The following is a 15,539-nucleotide window of genomic DNA, read 5'->3' as shown; positions in this document are numbered from 1 at the left end:
GGGAGAGGTAGGGTAGTAGGTTACTCCCAATGCCAGGTTGAGAGCAGCTTCCGTGGAAGGCCTCCGGCAGTCAAAAAATTAAAAATAAAGATAAAATGCAATGCATATATAAAAATAAAAAATAAATACATAGTTAAACAGTCTACATATACAATCTACATATGCACATCTGTAGTGAGAATTAATCCCTACAATTAAATCCCTGCGTAAAAAGCTGTGCATATAGACAGAAACGTAAGATCCGACTAAAATTAAAAAGAGGAAACATGAAGAGAAGAATACACAGAAGTCAAAAATAAGGTCAAATGGGTTAAAACCTAAACTAAGGCAACATTTCTCCAATACCCTAGTTCTTAGCCTTCATAAATTACAATGACAGAGACATATAAAAAGTAGAAGTCATGGAAATTTCTATAAAGGCATTAAAAAAGACAGAGATGATACACCCTAAGGATGTGACCCGTACTACTCAGCTACCCTGATCTTAAGTCTCCATATTTTCCTATCTGAGGTCATGTCCTCGGTAAGGGCTAAATCCTTCAAATCAGTTTTCAAGCAGTCTTCCCACTTTCGCCTTGGTCGTCCTCTCCTTCTGGCACCGTCGACTGTAATCGACTCTACCCTCCTGACCGTATCTGACGGTTGTCGCCTAAGGACATGCCCAAACCACCGTAGTCTTCCCTCCCTCAAGTTTTCGGATACAGGCACAACCCCCAAGGACATCCTAATAGCAGAGTTTGGTGTCATGTCCCACAGAGTCCTACCACATGCCTATCGAAGCATTCTCATTTCTACGGCCTCCATCCTCCTTACGTGATCCTTCTTGATTGCCCAACATTCTGATCCATACAGCAGCGTTGGTCTTATTGCCATTCTATAAAATTTTCCCCTAAGTTTTAGAGGCACCTTCTTGTCACACAAAACTCCGGTAGCTGCCCTCCACTTTAGCCATCCCGCCTTTATACGATATGTAACATCATCATCCACACCCCTATCTTTATGTATCATAGACCCTAGGTACTTGAAACAATAATTTGAGGGGAGAACGTGTCCTTCTATGCATACCTCTACATCATCATCGTTTTGGTTCCCACTGAAGTTTGAACATAAATACTCTGTCTTTGCAATATTGATCCTTAGACCTTTTTCTTCCAAAGCAGTCTTCCAGGTAGCCAGTCTACTATTTAGCTCAGTTCTTGTTTCAGCAACTAGGACAATGTCGTCAGCGAAAAACATACACCATGGAACACTGTCTGGTGTTGCACAATAGATATCGTCCATAATCAAGGCGAAGATGTAAGGGCTAAGAGTCGACCCCTGGTGGAGTCCGATTTCCATCGAGAATACCTCAGTGTCGCCAACTGTAGTCCTGACGTACAAAGTACATCCCTGCAAATCTTTCTCGGTACATAACAACCCTCTCTGTGGCAACAAATGGTTGGACAGATGAGCTGCTGTTCATCCCCAGAAAGGCCACAACAAAGTACATTGAACCGAAAATATTGAACAAATCTTGCAGTCTATTTCTGGAAATTTAAAGAAGAAAAGAAGATAGAAAGATGATGTTAGCAAAGGGAAAGTAATGCAGTTTTCCAGTGCTTGAGCTCATGGCGATAGAGAAGTTGGCCTAAAGCAAAGATCTTGGGGAGGTGAATGTGTGGTTTCTTTTGAAGAAATCTATGGCTGCCCGATGATGAGGATGAAGAGTGGCCTTGCTTTGAAGGTAAGATAAGCTAAGATGAAGAGTTAATATCCCACATCAGTGATTTTTGGGGAATAAGGGGTAAAGTCAGTGTATAAAAGGGGAAGGGTTTCAGCAAATGAAATTAAAACCCGTCGAGCTTGAATCGAGCTCAAAATCGAGCTTGAATCGAGCTCAAAATCGAGCTTGAATCGATCTTAAAATTGAGCTTGAATTGAGTTTAAAATCGAGCTTCAATTGAGCTCTTAATATTTTTTTGAATTCGAGCCTTTTCGAGTTCGAGTTTCAATAGTATATTTCGAGTTCGAGCTGAGCTTGATAATTTTTAGCTCGCAAGTTTTCGAGTCGAGTCGAGCTTGTTCATATAGTTTTCGAGTTCGAGTCGAGCTCAGCAATACTCGAGCTCGACTCGGCTCGTTTACACCCCTAGCAACTCCTATTTGAAGTATTGAATGAACAATAATCAACTCCGAGTTTCAAGGTTTGCTTATGCTATACTTGTAAACAAGATTAAGGCTGGAAACAGAAATAAGAAGCATAAAATCCACAACCTTTATCCAGAAAAACTGGAGTAAAAAAAAATAGAAACATAAGATCATCTTAAAACTGAAAAAGAAAAGGAAAATCTGTAAGGTCATCAACCAAAATAATTCTCAGCTTGGTCTAACTCATTAAAGCTATGCACCAACAAAAAATAACTCGATCAAAACCTTTCTCCTAGTTCTACTCTACTTAGGTTTACTTTTTGTTAATTAAACCGTCACCTCTTACAATCTCAATTCATGCTCTGGTAAATGCAGCATAACCGTTGCTGACCTTCAATTTTCACCACAGCAAACAATCCCTTAAGTCCTTCACCTATTCAAGCATTCACTGAAAAGCAATTTAAACTGCCCTTAGTGGCCTTTAAATGATTTTACAAAGGCCCCTTTAGGGCTAGCACCCCTTGGATTGCATGCATGCTAGAACTGACTTTAAAGAACTTGATTTGTTATGGACTAATGTTGCAGGCATTCATTTTTACAAAGTAACCGAAATGTTAAATATACAGGAAAGAATGAAATATACAAGAATACCAATTACCAACCTCTGGAGCCATCCAAAGATATGTTCCAGATTCTGCAGTCATCACACCTGGCTGAGTTCGCACCCTGGCGATACCAAAATCAGCTACCTTGACAACCTGTGACAGATCATTAGGGGTGTAAGGGAAGATTGAAATCAAGGGACAGTCAATGGGCATATATACACATAATCTGAAGGCAAATAAATGGACCAAAAAGGTCGATACTTCATGTTATAAGCATCTAACTCCTCACTCCCTAAAGAAATTAAATTTCTTTATGAAAAATCATTTTCCTAGTTTCATACGTTGATTGAGTTTGACCGCTAATACCACACCAAATCGGAATATGGCCACTGACCAAACGCCTAGTAGCATATACAGAAATCAAATCCATCAAGTGCCTTGTACATTGGAAAAAAAGAACCCCCCTCTCCCCCCAAAAAAATAATAATAGGATTATTATCAAGTACACCGCCAGTGGAAAGAAAAATTGTACAAGCATGAGTTGAGACGATGACATGTGTTCTATTCATTGTTTTTTATATTTTTTAAGGATACATGTAATCATCCCAACCCTACTTGTGGAATATTTTTCTTTCCACCGGCAGTGTGCCAAATATTAACCCATAATAATAATAAATAGCATACCACTAACCTGTAAAAAATTCTTATCAAATCTTAATCCTCAAGATGTCATTCGTTATAAACAAAAATTGTAAGCTATCAATACTATATATAAAAATAACAAATTCAGAGGTGCAAATATTAAATGACATATTTACTTTTCATAATTTAATAAATTAGCTGTTTTAACTTTACTTATCGATTTTTTCATTAAATTAATAAAATATTCACTCATTTTTTAACTTTTCTTTTAAACATAAAGTCTTTATTAAAATAAACTTGTCTCAATTGAAAAGAGCATCTAATAAAAATAATTAATATTGACCAATTCATGCTCATGGGAATCACAAGTAGTTTAAACTAGTGGTTTAAAATACCTCGACAGTTACCTCCACACGTGTAGAACTTTTAGTAGTTTTGCACATAGAAGGCAACGAATTTATCAGTTAATAACATAAACAAGTGCATCTCTTACTCCATTTGCATCCATCAAAAGATTGGCAGCTTTCAAATCCCTATGCATTATACTATTTTGATGTAAGTAGCTCATTCCCTTGGAAACATCAATTGCTACTTCGAGTAAGAATGGAAGCTTAAAACCAGATTTTTGTTTACGCAGAAGGTCATAAATGCTTCCACCAGACATAAACTCTGAAAAAAAAGGATATATAATTGAAATTGGAAATCAACTTGGAAAAGAAAATGAAAATTATGTCTAGTCAGGAAACTAAGTCTAAATAGAAAGTAGCATAAAATAAACCTGTCACAATGCACAAGCTAGGAGGGCTGCTACATGCACCGATGAATTGCACAACATTATTGTGTCTAATTTTCCTATAAATTCCAAAGAAGCAAAAACAGACCTCACAAACAATAGGTAATATTAAGGAAAAGGAAAAGTAGATGACGAATGCCTGCAATAACTACAAAGATTAAACAGACCTCAAGATATTAACTTCTTGAGTAAATTCCTTTCGGAGGTTCTCAATTTGATGCTCGGTCCTAAGAACTTTGATAGCAACATCTTGACCACAGAAAGTACGTTTATACCTGCACGCGTCACAATATGATTTACAAGTATCATACACGAACAGAGCATGGCATTAAGGATAAAGAACTCACAAATCACCATAGGAGCTGGAAGCCAGTTTACTTTCATACTTCAACAGGCTAGTATCAATTTCCCGAACATCATCTCCAATACCATCTATGTTTATATGATTGGAGTTAAGTTTGTTTCCAGTTTGCTCTAGCTCCCTAACATGATATATCACATGAGACTTTAAACTGGAATGCTTCTGCAAAGCAATTGAAACTATGAGAGGCCAATGCATGGCTAGAATATCACAATAACAAGGTATTTCAGTGTTTTCCTCAATAATGATTTTCCACTTCTTTTAACCAAATAATGACAAAAGAGAAGGAAGCATACTCAGAAGCAAAAGAAAAAGATAATAATAAAAAAAGGAGCAAATTCAATTTGTTAAAATTTCTCAGAAAATTAGGACATATCCTTCGAAAGAGAAAGATGATATTAGATCAAAATAATCATCAATGTCGAAAGATAAAGTCAGTACAAAATAAAATATTTTCCACGCTCACTTCAGGTGTTTTTCTTTGTTTGGTGGGTGGGGGTGGAGAGAACACTCACTTCAGATATTATACAAATTTAGAATCTGATAAGCTGAATTTCTTGGGTTGAACAATAACCATTAGAAGCAAAATACCTTAAAAGTTAAAAGTAAACGTAAAAGGTGACAAAGAAACCCTCCTTTTCTACCATTAGTAAGATAGTGACATCAAAATAATGAATTATTGTAGTTAGAAGATAGAATAGCAACTCAGCATACCTCAACTCCGGATATCTCCTTTATCAATACATCTCTGAGTTGCTCGGGATCCTACAAACCATAAATATAAAAGTATGTCGATCATAGTGAGTAATTGGGGGAGAGGCACACAATTTAGAAAAGTAAATGTATAATTGGGCAAGACGTAAGATGTGTGTGTGTGTGTGTGTGTGTATATATATATATATACATACATATAAACTACTTCCAAGACTGATAATAAACCAGAGAGACAAATCAATCACAGTGCCATAAATATGCAGCTTAAAAGACTTGAAGCACATTTTATTAACACCATCAGGAACTCTGTGATGTCCTTACCAAGTGATAGTGACTTGGTGTGGCATAATATCAGAAAAGAAGAAAGGGTTTAATACCTGAAGAGCCCAACCATCAACAACGAAAAATCCAAGGAATAACCATCTGTTGTGGAAAAAGCATGTGCTTCTTGTATGTTCAGCCCAAGTTTGTTCAGCCCAAGTTCAGATAATAAAGAAGTCAACTGAAATTTCAACATGAAATATCTTAAAAGAATAAATTGCAAAATAACTTCTGACCAGATATTGTTTCCAAAAAAAATGTTAGTACAACTAGAAAAAGTAGGAGACATCGACTACCTGTGTTAGAAGTTTTGGTTTGTCAATTGTTGAAATAGTTATCTCATGCATCAACCTAACAAATGAATTAGACAAATTGTTTCACAAACACTCAAATACAGACTTCGAGAATAAATAAAAAGATTTACTTTAAAAGTCTTATAGCTCTAGTTCACAAGTGAGAATCCGAAATAAATTAAGGGGAAAATAATATTATATAGAAAGCATAAATGATACCATTGACAAGAGAGTATACAACACTAAATATCCAAAAGAATGGATAATCAGGGTACAGACAGTTTTCCACTTAGCTAGTAAGTTTACTGACCCAGATGTTGAGAACAGTTTAATGCAGATCACAAACGTATAAGAAAAAAACCAACCAGCAGGGGAGAGCTGCTTTAGAAGTATTTACCAATAGTGAATTGGTTTGGCATTAAATATATTTTCTAGATCTTTAGTCACTCTTTTAGCTTCATGCATAAGCTCAAGATCCGATGATGTACCAAATGCAGGTGGCGGATGAACCCTAAAATAGAGGGAAAAGTACGAAGAGAAACAAAAGCATTGAGGACATTAGAAATTACCAGAAATTTAAAAGATTAGAATTGATTCTTTTGATTCCTTAAAAGAGAGAAGACCAAATAGATGTTTACATAACCATGCCTCTATTTGTTGGGATAATCTGAATTCTGAACATCAACTTTTCTTGCAAACTTCATATGCACCGATTCAACCCGGTTTCTATCTGAAGCAGAACGAACCTGTATAAGAGAAACATTTGAAAAGATGAAGATGGCTGAGGAAATTATTATAAGTCCTTCAAAGGGCCATATGATAAAACAATCAACATAAAAGAATTGTACAACCCATTCATCAACAACCATCAAATATCACTAAATAAGAAAGGGGCAAAACTTAATCTGAAAGATAAATGAGAAGATCTGGTAAAAATACTTGAACCAGTCGAACTTCGATTGCGGGTCTGCTAGCAGGATGGCGTGCCTTCAAAAGTAATCTTTTGTGCATAAGAACATCTTCTGCCCTCTCCACATTTACATCAAACGCATACCTAAAACAAACTAATGAAGTGCATCTTTAACTAATTAAATCAACACCAAAAGAGCCAATGAATGGAAATTACAGTTAACTACTATTTCTTCACAAAATAAAGGGAAAAGCACGGTATTGCCGTTCAGTTTGGGAGCTAAGAAATCAACAACAACGAAAAAACCAGGAACAAAAAATAAAAAGTTAAGTAACTCTGTTAAATTACAGTTCTTGTCTAAACGAAACCTCGCTGATGATTAAAGTCGGGTCCGTATAGTTTTAGCTGGATTCAGCTTCTCCATTTCTTTGTATCCAAACAAAAAAATATATTATGAAAATATGAAATTCAGTCAACAAATCAAATTCATCGAATAATAAGCGAGGGAAAAAGAAACGAAGATATGCACACTACCGGATTCGGCTTTGGTTACTGTTGCGGAAGACGGCTATCGGATATAATAAAATTAGAATCGATAATTTGAAAAAATAAAAATGAAGATAAATAATAAATAAATTTTACGTGAAAAACTCCTAAATGATATACGAAAAAACCACAAGTAAAGGTAGAAGAATTTCACTATGAAAAAATAGGAATTACAATTTCTCTCGATCTACCAAGGAAAAAAATATTGACAATTCTCTCTTGATAAAAAGAAGAAAACAATTCTCAAGAAAACTCTCTAAATTCTATAGTATTGGGAGAAAGCTAGAATGATTTAAGATGGTTTTGAAGCTAAATGGGTTAGGGTATTTATAGTTGAAGCTTAAGGATTAATCTTGTAAATATCCTAAAGTACAATGACTAAATTTGAGCATATCCTTTGACCATTAGTCTTGCATGATACCTCTCCACTTGATCATCACCATTTCGCTTGATTTTGAAGACCCATTTGTTATCAATTGGCTTCTTTCCTTGTGGTAGTGTCACAAGGTTCCATGTATTATTTTTATGAAGGGCTTCAATTTCTTCTTGCATCGCCATCATCCACAGTGAAGCATCTGAGCTGTTAATTGCCTCATGGTATATTGATGGCTCATCGTCCTCTGTTAAAAGACAGTATGCAATATTACATTCTATAAAATAATCTGAGTGCCATTTGGGACATCTTCTCACACGATCAGATTGATGAGTTGTTGGAGCTTCAGAACTCTCTGGTTCTTGTTCATTATTTGCTAGTTTGCTTCAGAAGAATCTCATTGTTCAAACTCTTTTTCCACATGTATCTGCGTAGTCTCTGACTTTTCAGCGCTATCACCGTCATCTTTTCTTTGTAGTTTATCTTCTACAGAGATAACATCCCTGTTGATGATCACTTTGCGGGCAGTGAGATCCCACAAGTGATGCCCCTTTACACCATCAGCATACTCCAAGAATTTACATTTCCTGGATTTTGGATCCAGCTTTGAAATTTCTTGGGAGTTGTACATCACGTACACAATACTTCCAAATACATGGAGGTTTGAATAATCACCTAGTTTACCAGTCCACATCTCTATTTGTGTCTTTAGCTCTATTGCCATTGATGGAGCTCGATTCATTAAATAACATGCGGTATTGACTACTTCTGCCCATAATGATTTTTCTAGGCCATCATCCCTCAATATTGATCTTGTTCTTTCTAACAAGGTTTTGTTAATCCGCTCTGCCACTATATTTTGTTGAGGAGTGTTCGCCATTGTGAACTGTCGTTTGATGTATTCTTTCCTGCAAAAGTCATCAAATTCTTCACTTGTGTATTCTCCTCCATTATCTGTTCGGAAACACTTGATCTTATTTCCAGAATCAAGTTCCCCCTGTGCTTTGAAATTTTTGAAAGTTGAAAACACATCTGACTTATTTTTAATAGGATGCACCTAACATCTCCTGGAGTAGTCATCAACAAAAAAAGACAAAATATTTTGCTCTGACTAGGGATGTAACTGGTACTTTCCATACGTCATAGTGAACCAATTCTAGAACACTTTTGCCTCTAGAATTTGATGTGTTGAATTTCAACCAGTGCTGCTTACTTGTTATGTAATGCTCACACAAAGTAAATGATACCTTTGTTAAGCCTGAAAGTAGCTTTTGCTCCATAAGGACTTTCATTCCTTGTTCTAACATATGTCCAAGTTTCTGATGCCATAACATTGCAGAATCTGAACTAAATGAGGTAACAGAGGCTTCTGCTTCTAGCAAAGCCTCTCCCTTCATCATGTACAAGTTTGTTGTTATCTTTTCGCCTTTCATCACCACAAGCGCTCCACGGAACACCTTCATGATTCCTTTCTGTGTTTCAATCTTGCTTGCATTATTATCCAACAATCCGTAGGATAATAAATTTTTCTTCAGGCCTTTCACGTGTCGCACATCTCGAATAACTTTAATTGTTCCATCATACATCTTCAATTTGATGGTTCCCACGCCAACGATCTCTAAGGCATGATCATTGCAACTATACACAGATCCTCCTGAGACAGGTTCATAATGATGGAACCATTCTCTTCTTGAGGTCATGTGATATGTTGTTCCTGAATCAATGAGCCATATATCTGCATATTTTTTCTACATTCCACGGTGGTTGACGGTTCACAGCATAGAGCATCTCCATCATCTGAAGTGTTTGCGATATTGCCTTGTGGATTTGAGTTTTTATTTAGACTCCAATAATCATTCTTCAAGTGACCCTTCTTTTTACAGTTGTAGCACTTTAAATTCTTCTTGCTTCTCGACTTCGATCTACCATGTTTGTGACTGCTTCTTTGGTCACGTTCTGTTGATCTCCCTCTCATCGTTGTCAACGCTTCTGCTTGTTGCAGATTTACTTGTATCTCTTCCTTATTCTTGCGTCGATTTTCTTCTTGTAGAACAGCAGTTCCAACGTCATTGAAGACTAGACTGGTGATTTTACTGTTTGTCAAGTTGATGATGAGTCGATCATACGAATCTGGTAGACTTTGAAGTAGAAGTTCAGCACGTTCTTGTTCTCATATTTTACAGCTTAAGGATGTAAGCTGAGCAAATAAAGTGTTCAGTGTGTTTAAGTTCTCTGTCACTGAAGTAGATTCTGACATACGGAGAGTGTACAATTTCCTCTTAAGGAAAATTTTATTGTGCAAGGATGTGGCCTTGTACAAGTTGGTGAGATGATCTCATATCTCCTTAGCTATTTTCTTCTCCTCGATGCTTGACAATACTCAATCTGCTAATGCTAGATGAAAGTTTGCCATAACATTCCCGTCCATTTCGATCTATTTGTTGTCATCTGTGAAATCTACCGGTCTTTCACTGATAGCTGCTAGACAACCGTCTTTCCTCAGTATGACTTTCATCTTCAATTTCCATAATGAGAAATTTCTCCTATTTAACTTTTCAATATCAAATTTCGTTGTCATAGCTTCTGGATAGCTCCCACTATTTCACTATCGTGAATAGTTCTTTGGAACCTTCAAAGAATGGGTAATACCTTCTTATTTTCTTATGTTGGAGGATCCACCTTTTGATGGTAACCACAAAGACAATAAGTGGATATTACACACTATAATCTGGCTCTGATATCAATTGTTGCGGAAGACGGCTATCGGATAGAGCAAAATCGCAACTAATAATTTGATAAAATAAAAATAAAGATAAATAAGACACAAATTTTACATGGAAAACCCCTCAATAATATAGGATAAAAACCACGGGCAAAGGTAGAAGAATTTCACTATGAGAAAATAGGAATTACAACTTCTCTCGATCTACCAAGGAGAAAATAATGACAATTATCTCTTGATAAAAAGGAGAAAACAACTCTCAAGAAAACTCTCTAAATTCTCTAGTATTGGGAGAAAGCTAGAATGATTTAGGATGATTTTAAAGCTAAATGGATTATGATATTTATATTTGAATCTTAAGGACTAATATTATAAATACCTTAAAGTACAATGACTAATTTTGATATTTTACGTATATCTATAAATCAATAAAAACTCCACCACTTTCTGTTCCTACCAATTTTAATGTACTTTCTGTGCATTTGATTTTTCAACAGTTACCTCGTAGGAAGTCTAGAGAAATGAGCCCAAAGTTCATCTTCAAAAGCAGGGAAGGTTGACTCCTCTATATTCAAGTCCCGAAGCCGACAAAGAACTTCATCATACACTTCAATCTTTTGCCTCTGTTTTCATCTCTGACTCGGGGCGAAATCCACCGCTCTACTACTGCAACTCTCCGTATCCCCCGTTACGTCAAAAAGAGGGGGCAAAAAGCCAAAAAGCAAATGATCCCCAAAAAATACACTAACAAATTGTTTGGTTAAGATTCTACAACGCTGGTTAAAATATTTTTGCTGCAAGGATCAAAGCTGAACGTATAAGCAAATAACCGCATGATGAATCCAGCTTAGCTTGGCGCGGCACCCATGGGCTCATGTCTCCGAGTGATTCTCCTCCTCCGTTCGTCCTTTTATAGATTACAAACTGATGGATTTGGGGAAAAACAAAAGGAAAAGAAAGATACCGTTAAAGCAGTCGTGCATAATGCGTGGCGCACCAGCACAAATCTACATGGATTCTGACGATGCTATTGCTTTCCTTGCTTCGCTTATATCACCCAGGATTGTTAAAATTGCTAATAATGACAACTATAAATCATTCTCTTTTTTATTATTTTATGCATGGCCTTGTCATACTTTGATTTATAAAATCCCAATGTGCTTGGATGTGGACCAAAACCACCACGACTTATTTTTCCACTCTCATCTCCATGGAATCTCTCTGTTCTCTTTCCTAATTTTAAAGAGTCTATGATGAATATTCTCCTTGGACTTATTATATTATCACCAATAAATCATAAAATACTATCCATTAAAAATGATTTTTTTAGTCAAATTATATGAACTGATTTATCTGTAATTCGTATACTTAAATTATCTTGTTTATTTATAATGCATAATTATATAAAAACAATCTTTTTATAAATTTAAAAACCCTTTGTATATTTAAACCTGTCTGTAAAACGATACAACAACCATTTGTATATTTAGTTAATTAAACATGTAGAATAATTATCCAAAAATGAATTCGCTAAATAAAAATGGAATCCGCACAACGTCAGTTATGGGAACGATCGAGGGGAAGAGGATGTGACATGACATCTCATGTCAACCTATCAAGATTCAAGGGCTCGGAGCCTGGGCCTTGGCTTTTCTAGAGCAGCATGCCATGCCTATTGGTTCGTACAAATGGAAAATAAATAACACAATAACATTCAATAATTTACTACTACGCTCGAATATAGGTTTTTTAACTATTCTCAATTCTTCCTTATCATTTTCGATGGTCTTTTCATAATTTTATCTTTTATTATGATTCGTTTGTCAATACATTCGTATATATTTGTATTTAATTTTTTATCAATTTTTTTGGATGTATTTGAAATATTTTTCATTATATGATCCTTATATGATATTAAGTGACTAATTTTTTTTATCAATAATTATACTAAATATCTTAATATATGTTTAATTTATATTTATGATTATGATATGATCATATAATGGAATTGGCAACGTCATATGCGCAACAAGCCATTATAATATGTTTTGTGACGATATGCGCAACATCATATAGAAATTTTGTAATAAATTGACAAATACCAAACTTGCAGCTGCCCTTATCCATATAATGGAATTGGCCTTTGAATCCTTTCTCTTTCTTCTCCTGTTCGCACTAACAAGCCAGAGTCTCAGAAGACACAGACCGCAAACACTGAAGCATAATTAATAAGGGGAATCGACCCCTAAGTATCTCCAACTCTCCCAACTGCCTGCACCTTAATTACCATTTGTAGAATCTCATCAGATTAACGACACAAATTTTCCCTTGGTTTAATACCATTTAGTTCACTGGCGTTGAGTTAGTGAACTTCAGTGTACTGGGAATGTCATGTTCTCCAGGGAGCAGTGAGATGAGGACGTTCAAGCTTTGGGCTCGTTTCATGTAGTGGAAAATCATGTTATGTTCAGCCACCTTCAACTTTAAAATAAATTAAGTTGGGTTAAGTTATATCCTTACACACGTTATTTTATAAATATATATGTCCCAAGTGTTTTGAACTGGGCAGGCCTAATGGGCCTGGAGAAATTTAAAGGAATTGATATGTGGACTTAAATACTTTGGATCAAGTGATATCACAGTATTGTATTAGGCTAAATATCAACGCAATTGAACAGAACAGAAGATGGGCTGATGTCAGGACAGCCTGGGCCTGGATATTATGAAAATAGATTGCTCTCTAGTCGGAAAAATGGAGCTTGCAAATTACTTTACGATACATAAAATACAGAAGAGGCATTGCTTATAACCAGCCAGTGTGGCGAACTGCTGACATCATACCTCTTTCTGTCATGTCCTATAAGGTAACAACAGATAACATCGTATGAAGAGATACTCTTGTCAGTTGTCATTGTAGCTGTGGTAATGCGTCAAATGCGTCAGACTACTTAGCCAATGCCACAACGTTTTGTTGCTGCAGTAACAATTCGAATATTTACAAAATAATATTTAATTGAAATTGGACGTTAATTGTGAAAATTGGTGAAATTTAATGACTGAACTAAAATTTATGAAAAGTTATAGGCCATTTTATAAGTTGAAGGAAATTCAGAGACCAAGCCCTGAATTCCTCCAAGGAGTGTCGGCAGGCTTATAATTTAAGTGTGGTTTCTGATTGTCAGAAAACACAATTGAGAATTTGCTCAATTTTCCTTCTCTCGTACCCTTACTTCCAAGCCCGATTCCGACGCCGTTCGACGTCCAATCGTAAAATTGAAACCACCGTTGTGTTCATCATCAAGCGAGGAACAAACCCTTCAAATTAATTGAAGTGAAATGCTGCCAAACGTCGGGAATTTTCAGTCAAAGCATCGTCGTTTTTTTTAGCTCTATCGCCGGGAAAAACTTAAATTCACCGCCGATCGTTGTTCCGTTTACGACACCTCCTGCACCATCGTGTTCCTTGTGTCGTTGCGAGTCCGCCGGTGTCAACCTTGTTCGCTTTCGACGGCGGCGCGTGAGGAGGTAGAGCAGTCAAAGATTCGGCCGAGTTGAAATACGAGCTCTCCGCCGTTCAAAAATTTGAACCGATCATTGTAAGTATCTCGAAATCGCTCAAAATAATTTTTAGAAATTTTTCCGGGAATTTTTCGACACCGTGGCACTGTTCACGCGCCGCACGCGCCGCCGCAGGGAGAGTGAGCTGCTGGAAAACCGGTTTGACCGATCTGAACCGGGTTGACCCGACCCGACTGTTGACCCGACCGTTGACCGTTGACCGTGATCGTTGGCTGTGACCGTTGACCGTTGACTTTCTTTGACTAAAACTTAAAATGGCTTTGACCGACCCTTAAATGACCGTAAATCTTTTCCGGGTATACCTATCCTGATAGTTTTCGACGTGCCAAATCCATTTCCGCAGTTCGTTTCGCCAAATTCAAACCCGAAGGTCTCCAAATCGACAATCAAAGTGGTTGACTTTGACTTTGACCAAGAATCTGAATTTCTGAAAAGTCATACTTTATATTTTTCGACGTCCTGATTCCGTTTCCGTAATCCGTTCGGCCAAATTCAGACTCAAAATACCTCAAATTGATAGTCAAAACCAAAAAAATGCGTATATACTTAAGAAGTTTAGCTTTGAACAATTAAATAGGATTTGAGACTGATAAATATTATTGTTTGAAGGAACAAGAGATTCTCCGGATCGTTCGACAGCTCGACCCAGCTCTTCTAGATCAGTTAAACCACGTGTGCCAGTATTCACCCGTTCGAAAACTGTAGCAGAGCGTGGTGAAACCAGCAATCAGTAGATTTGTTATTTGAATCTATTGTCGAGGTGTGTTCCCTACTTATTATTGAACTGTTTTATTGGTTTTAATATGTGGTACACCGAATTCATTGGTTATTGTTTTATGGATGCACCAATTTAATGTGACAATTTATGGAATATGGCTGCTATCTAATTTTTGTTTTGAAATGGTATATGATTACCATGTTTTTGGATTTATGGAATTTATGTCACGGTGCAATTGAATTTTGGAATTGAATTACGATTGAATAGCTTTGATCAAGCTAACTGGGCCTAATGTGACTCTTGAGGGCCCCAAGATGTTTCATTAGGTCGGCTTTCCTTTGCTGTGTGCTTAGGGTAAGCTATATGGACTTATTGACTTGGGCTTAAGGATACAAGCTTCAGAGCCTATCCTTAAGTCGGCTTTCTTTTTGCTATGTGCATAAAGTAAGCTATATGGAAAATAATTTTGGGAACTACTGATGGTGTACCAGAAAAGGGTTTAAACTATGATTTTCAAAAAGTTAAACTCTTTTACGAATTTGTGAGATTACTGGACTATGATTTGTACCTATTGTGATTTTATGGAAATGTTGGGACACACTGAGCCTAGCTCACCTTTTGAAAATGTTTTCCCCCTTTCAGATACTGTTGGTTAGATACCTTGGTTCGAGCACTTGGAGGATCAACATATCTCTTGAAGTAAATCAGATTGTAATGTTTTTATCTGGCAAGTTGACTTTATTTTGGTGACATGGACCTTATTTTAAAATATCAGATTTTATAATGATAACTGTTTTGCTAATACTGCTCGGTTTATTGTGATTTTGAATTTGAA

The 15,539-nt window shown here is 36.4% G+C and overlaps 1 pseudogene; it reads right to left on the bottom strand.

Moving 5' to 3' along the window:
- Positions 1–2,137: 2,137 nt before the first annotated feature.
- On the bottom strand, positions 2,138–13,319 carry LOC120122062 (annotated as a pseudogene).
- Between the last annotated feature and the right edge of the window lie 2,220 nt (positions 13,320–15,539).

This window comes from Hibiscus syriacus, unplaced genomic scaffold, assembly GCF_006381635.1.
Source record: "Hibiscus syriacus cultivar Baekdansim isolate YM2019G1 unplaced genomic scaffold, ASM638163v2 tig00000132_pilon, whole genome shotgun sequence".
In the NCBI taxonomy this organism is placed as follows: Eukaryota; Viridiplantae; Streptophyta; class Magnoliopsida; order Malvales; family Malvaceae; genus Hibiscus; species Hibiscus syriacus.
Note: the sequence above shows the minus strand (reverse complement) of the source record. Positions and strands in the feature narration are given on the sequence as shown.